Consider the following 7,353-nt stretch of genomic DNA (forward strand, 5'->3'; position numbering starts at 1 on the left):
TTAATACTTTTTATATTTGGATGGACTTCTGATTTTGTAACTGTTTGTAAACTGTTTTTCAACTTAGCAAGAGTTGCTGCACCATTGTTTTCTGCCTTTTTTTCACTAATCTATTATTGTCCTTTAATCTATTTCAGATTTTACTCGCCCCTAAGCGGCAAGTCAAAACAACACATTACCAGACAGTCAGGTCTCTTTCTGTCTAAGTAAGCAGTTCTTGGCTGTAATTTACAAGTGAACCAGACTGTCTGGTGAAGTTACTCCAGAACAAACTTCACTACCATTAAAGGTTTAGACAAAAACCTGCACAAGTAACCACTATAGATTCTGACTGAGCACAGAGTACTCTGTTCGTAAACTAAATACATGTATTTAGCAAGGATGCATTGAGCTGATTAAAACTGACAGTTAAGACATTTATAATGTTAAAAAGATTTCTATCTCAAATAAATATTCATCAAAGAATCAACACTGGTAATGTTTCTTGAGCAGCAAATCAGAATATTAGAATTATTTCTGCAGGATCATGTGACAGTGGAGTAATGATACTGAAAATTCAGCTTTGCATCACAGGAATAAATTACATTTTAAAATATATTCAAATAGAAAACGGTTATTTTAAATTGTAATAATATTTTACAATATCACTGCTTTACTGTATTTTTGATTAAATAAATGCAGCCTTGGTGAGCAGAAGAGATTTCTAAAAGTCTTGAGCATCCAAGTTGACATGAAATCAAAATTGACTATTTCACTATAGTGGATGATTCCAAATGAAAGTATAAAAATCTGTCTATCAAATGTATCATATAGCAAAAAACATCTGAATTGTGCTGAATGAATAAGTATGCAGCCTACATTTTCTCTTGAAATTGTTTAATAAACAAACAATTCATAAATCAGTCTAATGTTTTTTTATATATATGTTTATGTGTCTGTGTGTGTTTAACGTCATCACTGTTCAAGTTCTCATGGTAGAGATACAGAATCCCCTACCACCACATTATTGGATTTGGACACTTCAAAGATTATGTTACAGACTGTTTCAGATGAAATCTGATAACTTGAGCTCTCAGTGAAAACATTTTCACACATGATCTCCTCTGCATGTCTTTGGAAGGCAGGACTGTACTGATATTTCTCAAACATTCTGCTAAGAGTTTGTTCTAAAAAACTTATAAGCCTTAAAGTCTTGCATAGAATGTTCAGCATTAAAAATGTGACCAATAGAGTCATCATGACATTTGCATATATATGCATACTGAATAGTGATTGGTATTGTATTCCCTGCGTACTATTTATAGCCATCCTTACACTGTACACTGCTTGTGTTGATTCTCGTGTGCCGCTGACTAATGATATGAAACGATATGGCATTTCATTTACACAGAGCCAAGGCTGAAATGCAAGCTTACTGAAAATGTCAGCATTATTCTTTTGCTGCCTTTTAAGCAGTGATATTTCCTTCATAAAATAACAATCCAATCATTGCATCGGTTGTTATATATGGTGCAATTTATAAATAATTTTTTCCACTGTGGAATTCTACCAAATGCATTTTTAGACAACAAACTAGTCGTTGCTGGACAGTTGTGATTTTGTACGTCCTCTTTTCAACTCCATGTAGAAATAGATTTACTGTGAAACACCCATCAAACCCTGTAATTATGCACAGGAGCCACAAACAGATCTATTATTATCTCAGGATTTGTCCCACCCTACAACAGTGGTCAAACACAAACTTAGAATAGAAAACGAAAATGCCAGTGCTTTACATTTCAAAGCAAAGACAAGAATATTATAACTGAGCACTACAGATTCATATGAATCACTGGAGGAAAAAATCATAAAAACAAGACAATGTACTGTATAAGAAGGAAATTTTACCTGTATTTTGAATTTTGCATGACGGAAATGTCTTTAAAACTACCCGTACAAGTATTTATTTATTTGCAGTGTATATAGCAAATTATTTTTGAAGTTGTAAATTAAATCAGGATTATTAAAGTAGGATTTACAAGAAAATATATGTCAGTCTTTCTACTTAATTTTTTTTTTTAATATGTGCTATTTGCCATTTCTTTATAAATAGAGTAGTCAACATTTGCAGTGTATCAAAAAAGTTAATCAAAGTTGTCCAAAGACAAGAACGGATATTGTTTTGGTTTTAGGACAACTTTAGGATCCACTTCAAATGTTGACTACTGTAATTGTGAAATTTACTAGCAATTTCTGAGTGAAAATTGTTTCTTTCCACATCAGTTTTTGTTTTCCAGTGTATTTGGGAAAATGTTCTGAAGTACATTATAAATTGTAGAATGATGATTGCAAAGCAAATTATGGCAAAACATAAGCTATAAATTAATTTAACACATTTACACCTTAAAATGACTTTAAAAAGACTTTAATCGAGGCAATAATTATGATAATTTTCATCTTTGATGTTAGCTATTATATGCACATTAAAGTCTCATTCAAAGGACGATGCCCCTTCAGTATTGCACAACTGCTTCACCGGTCACTGAGGAAGAAATCTGTGGTGTTTTGGTACTTTCCACAGCCAGCAGCTTCTCATCACTGCATCTGGGTAGAGTAAATGCTGCAGCAGCTGTGCCTTGTGTCAGTAGCATATTACAACCAAAAGCCTTAGCTTACGTCACAGCCCAGCAAAACCACATCTGACAGGACAAAAGCTATGAAGACACTTTCAAAATCAATTAATTCAATCCATTTCCTTTGCAGCAAACCAACTTACAGTTGGAAAAGTGCAACTAAAACACACCAACAAACCATGATCTGCAAATGACTGGACTCAAGAGGTAATATAGCATATGCATGACAAAAAGCAAACAGCCTTAGCATTTGATTTTTAAAAAATTCAATACTGACTAATCAATGTCATTAGCTTTGTTCATTTTAGTCTGGAATATCAAGTATACTATCAGTAGGCAGTCAATAACTAATTTATTAAACGCACTCTTGAAGGGATAGTTCACCCAAAATGAAAATCCTGGCATTATTTACACACCCTCATTTAGTTTCAAAAAGAAAATTTTATAGGTTTGTCATGCCATGAAAAAATACAAACACGGTGGGTACTATAACATCCAGGGTTATAGTACCCTGGTTTCCCAAAAGCATCGTAAGCCTAAGCTGATCGTATAGCTCCATTGGTCGCAACCAGGCTCCAGAGCAGAGGCTTACTATGCTTTTGGGAAACGCAGCCCAGATGTAAGATTTTTTTTCCCTCAAAGGTCATATTTTTCATGAGCACTAATGTGCTGTTTAAAAAAATGCAGTATGTAAACTTTGTACATTTATATTTACTTATTTTTCTGAGCATGTTCTTACCTTTGAAACTCATAGTACACACACTATTCTGTGCCCTTTTAACTGTAATTATGTCATTGTGTGTTTATAATCGCTGTGTTTCCAAATGCAGACGCTTCTGGCACAAACAACAGAAGCTGATTCTGATTAACTGAAAAGAAAATGGCCTATGAAAAAGCAAAGAAAAACTATTTGTTTCTTAATGCAAACCTTCAACAACTTAAACTCCATCTGGACTGTATAAATAAGATCACAGAGCACATAGACCGTATAAATCTTTACATCATCACAAAGATGTCAAAGTATCAGACAGATGTGAATGAACTGAACATGGAAACTATGTCACAGCAAGGATAAATGCCTTTATATGCATATGAAAATACTTTAAAGGGATAGTTCACCGAAAAATGAAAATATGATGTTTATCTGCTTACCCCCAGGGCATCCAAGATGTAGGTGACTTTGATTCTTCAGTAGAACACAAACGAAGATTTTAAACTCAACCCGTTGCAGTCTGTCAGTCATATAAAGACAGTCAATGTGCTCCATGGCTATGAGAGTAAAAGAAACATACACAGACAAAACCAAATTAAACCCTGCGGCTCGTGACGATACACTGAGGTCTTAAGACATGAAACGATCGGTCTGTGCAAGAAACTGAACAGTATTTATATAATTTTTACCTCTGATCCACCGCAATGTCCAACTGTCTTGAGCGCGTTCACAACATCCGTCGCGTGACGTCAAATAAATAAGGTTGGGCAAAAAATTCCACGCTGTCTGATGATACATCAAAATCGTCTTCCATTGTGATGACCTGTACTTCTAAATATCTTTAGATCATCGCAGTGCCAGTGAACACGTCGGCAATCTCTGCACTGTGTAAATAATGAGTGATGTTTACGCGCGACAGTTCGCTTCCGCACATGCGTCTACTATCATAGATATGTATAGATTCCCTATTCGACCGCTCCAGATACGTTGACGCATCCTCCATTTTGGAACATATCGCGGCCCATAGAAACAGTCACTAATGAGGCATCTACTTATATATATCTTTCTCTACTATGCCAGAGCACGTACATGCGTCACTCGCCGGATGTTGTGAACGCGCTCAGACATTGCGATGGATCAGAGGTAAAAAATTGTATACTGTTCAGTTTCTTGCACAGACCGATCGTTTCGTGTCTTAAAACCTCAATGTATCGTCACGAGCCACAGGGTTTAATTTGGTTTTGTCTGTGTTTTTTTTTTCTACTCTCAAAGCCGTGGAGCCCATTGACTGCCATTATATGACTGACAGACTGCAACAGGTTGAGTTTAAAATCTTCGTTTGTGTTCTACTGAAGAAACAAAGTCACCTACATCTTGGATGCCCTGGGGGTAAGCAGATAAACATCACATTTTAATTTTTGGGTGAACTATCCCTTTAATTTGAAGTACTGACTCTTGGTGACAGTTTCAGCTGATTAAAATTAGTGAAACTCCTGCAAGGAAAAACAGTGGCACACAGTGTTTCAGCATCACTGTAATCCCACTGAAGCTCAACCGCAGACATACCTGTAGAATAAAAATCTAAAAACAGGTAAGTTTATTCCTGGTCAAGACAACTGACCTCCCAGTAAGAGTAACTAATGAGTGCAGGAGGAAGCACGGGTAACTGAGCTAGTATTATTTCACGTTTTCTCATTTACATTTTCTTGTAATAAGAAGGACAGTAAGACAAAAATTATAGCAAAAGTAATACCAGTTTATTTTATGATGCTATATAAGGTGCTGTGATTATACAATCAAAATGATTAAAAAAAAGAATAATAATCTTGTCAGTGTCAGAAGTGGCAGCAAACGTAGTCAAATGTATACCCAGCCATCAAAGAATGCTTAAATATACACATGGCAACTCCACAGAAAACTAGACAGAAAGAGAAAGAATGACCACGTATGTTGAAATAGGAATTATTCAATTTCCCGGTCAAACCCCACATATTCGAAGACTGAACCAAAAAGATAAATTAGAGATTCCTATTAATGATCTGCTTTTAGACTCCATGCAGAAGAGACATCATCGGAGCGCAAAAAAGAAAGCAGAAATGGAGAAGAAGAGAAGAAGTGACCGAACAAGAGACGATGGACATCCTCCTGATGGCAAGGGAACTTCTACGGATAATTCGTCAACATGAACGTATAAATAAACGGTTGATGAAAAGGGTTAAACAATTTATTGAAGTTAATGAGTTTAATTTGAAAATGGAAACTTTGCGAAGTGAGGTTGACTGTTTGAGGATTCAAAAAGTCAGTGCCACTTCTAAGAGTATAAACGGTTAGACTGGCATCCTGTCAAAAGCAAGAACAGGTGTCACTATGTGGGTTAACAGAAAAATGGAAAATGTTAAGGTGTGAAAACCTGCTCGTATATTTTTGCAAAGGTGTTGCTGCATTGTAGAAAAGTAGATGCATAATTGTGGGTAGCATATAAAGGTCAGACATCCTGTGTTAGCGAGTCGGAGATAAACTCTGTTTGAACTTCTCCGTATGTATTTTTGGAGATGTATGCGAGTGTGTGTGCTGTGCTTAGAGTGATGATGTAATAGAATTGCAACTCGCTGAAACAAGGGATGTGACCAAATGTTTCGTGTGTCTTGCATTTATCCAATGGAGTGTTTGAATAGATGCTTTGCAGGAGAAGAATTGTAACGCCTTCTCCTATATAATCAAGTGCTTTATGATTTTGCGGGGCCGAGAAACGGGTGAAGATTACTGTTATTTTCTTGAATTTTGCTTATGAGTTATTGTTTTTAATAAAGCGAAACCATTTGTATATGGTGATTCGATAAACTTTCTTTTAATCAAGACTCTGAGTAATTTATTAAGGGTAACATATTATCTGAATTTAGTTCATAAATCTCCTGTGCGGACCTCATAGTGGTGAAAACCCTGCTGAGCTGATCAGGAAGTTTCGCCGTGGACCTTGGACCTCGCATTACACATCCCATTAATGAGAGGTAAGGGCTGTGTTTACTTATGACAGCTACCGGTGATGGACAAAGTGTATATATGAGGTTTATTGGTTCATTAATAACGGAATTTACACAACAATGTAGATAATTAGATCTTATATGTTGTGAAATAGCTTTTCAATTTCAATATTTAGAGTTTTGAGTGGTAGTTGTGGAATTTCTTCCAACTTTTAATAACATAAAATTCTGTATGGTGGCCTTGGTAAAGATATGTATTTTTTAAGGCAAACGGTTTGCATAAAACTCAAGCATCTTTACACCGCCCGGTGGTGAAATCGTGCAAATAGCCACAAAAAGATAATACTAGTGAAGTCAATGTTGTTCTGAAATGTTTTATATCTTTATGTAAGAAAAAGACTTTCAATATCCTTGAAAATGAGAAATCATTTAAATATTTTTTACTACATTCAAGCTCAATACTATAAAGGTAAGTTTTGAATTTTTCTCAAAGAAATAGTTTGAAAATGTGCTTAAAATGTAATCACCCAATGGCCGTTGAAGATGTAGAGGAGTTTGCTTCTTCATGGGAGCAGATTAGGTGAAAATGTACTTGTATTTTGGCCAGAAGCAATGGTTTAAAGTTAAAACGTCTTAATGATGGATTTGTTTCTTACAAACGTGCAGCTTTTCACTTCTCAAGACATTAATTGATGGACTGGAGTGATGTGGATTATTGTGATGTTTTTATCAGCTGTTTGCACTCTCATTCTGACGGCACCCATTCACTGCAGAGGATCCATTGCTGAGCAAGTGATGTAATGCTACTTTTCTACAATGCTAAAAAAATCTGTTCCCATGATGGAACCAACTCATCTACATCTTGGATAGCCTGAGGGTGAGTAAATGTTCAGTAAATTTTCATTTCTGGGTGAACTATTGCTTTAAATGTCAGACTGGGGTGAAAACCTGTTCCATCTAAGGTCAGATTTGAACGGAGATAAATAATGTAAACTTGTACGCATTTTAAGCTATAGTCAGGAGGTGCTATCTAAATGTATATATATGG

This window comes from Sinocyclocheilus grahami, unplaced genomic scaffold, assembly GCF_001515645.1.
Source record: "Sinocyclocheilus grahami isolate Dianchi unplaced genomic scaffold, SAMN03320097.WGS_v1.1 scaffold153.1, whole genome shotgun sequence".
NCBI lineage: Eukaryota > Metazoa > Chordata > Actinopteri > Cypriniformes > Cyprinidae > Sinocyclocheilus > Sinocyclocheilus grahami.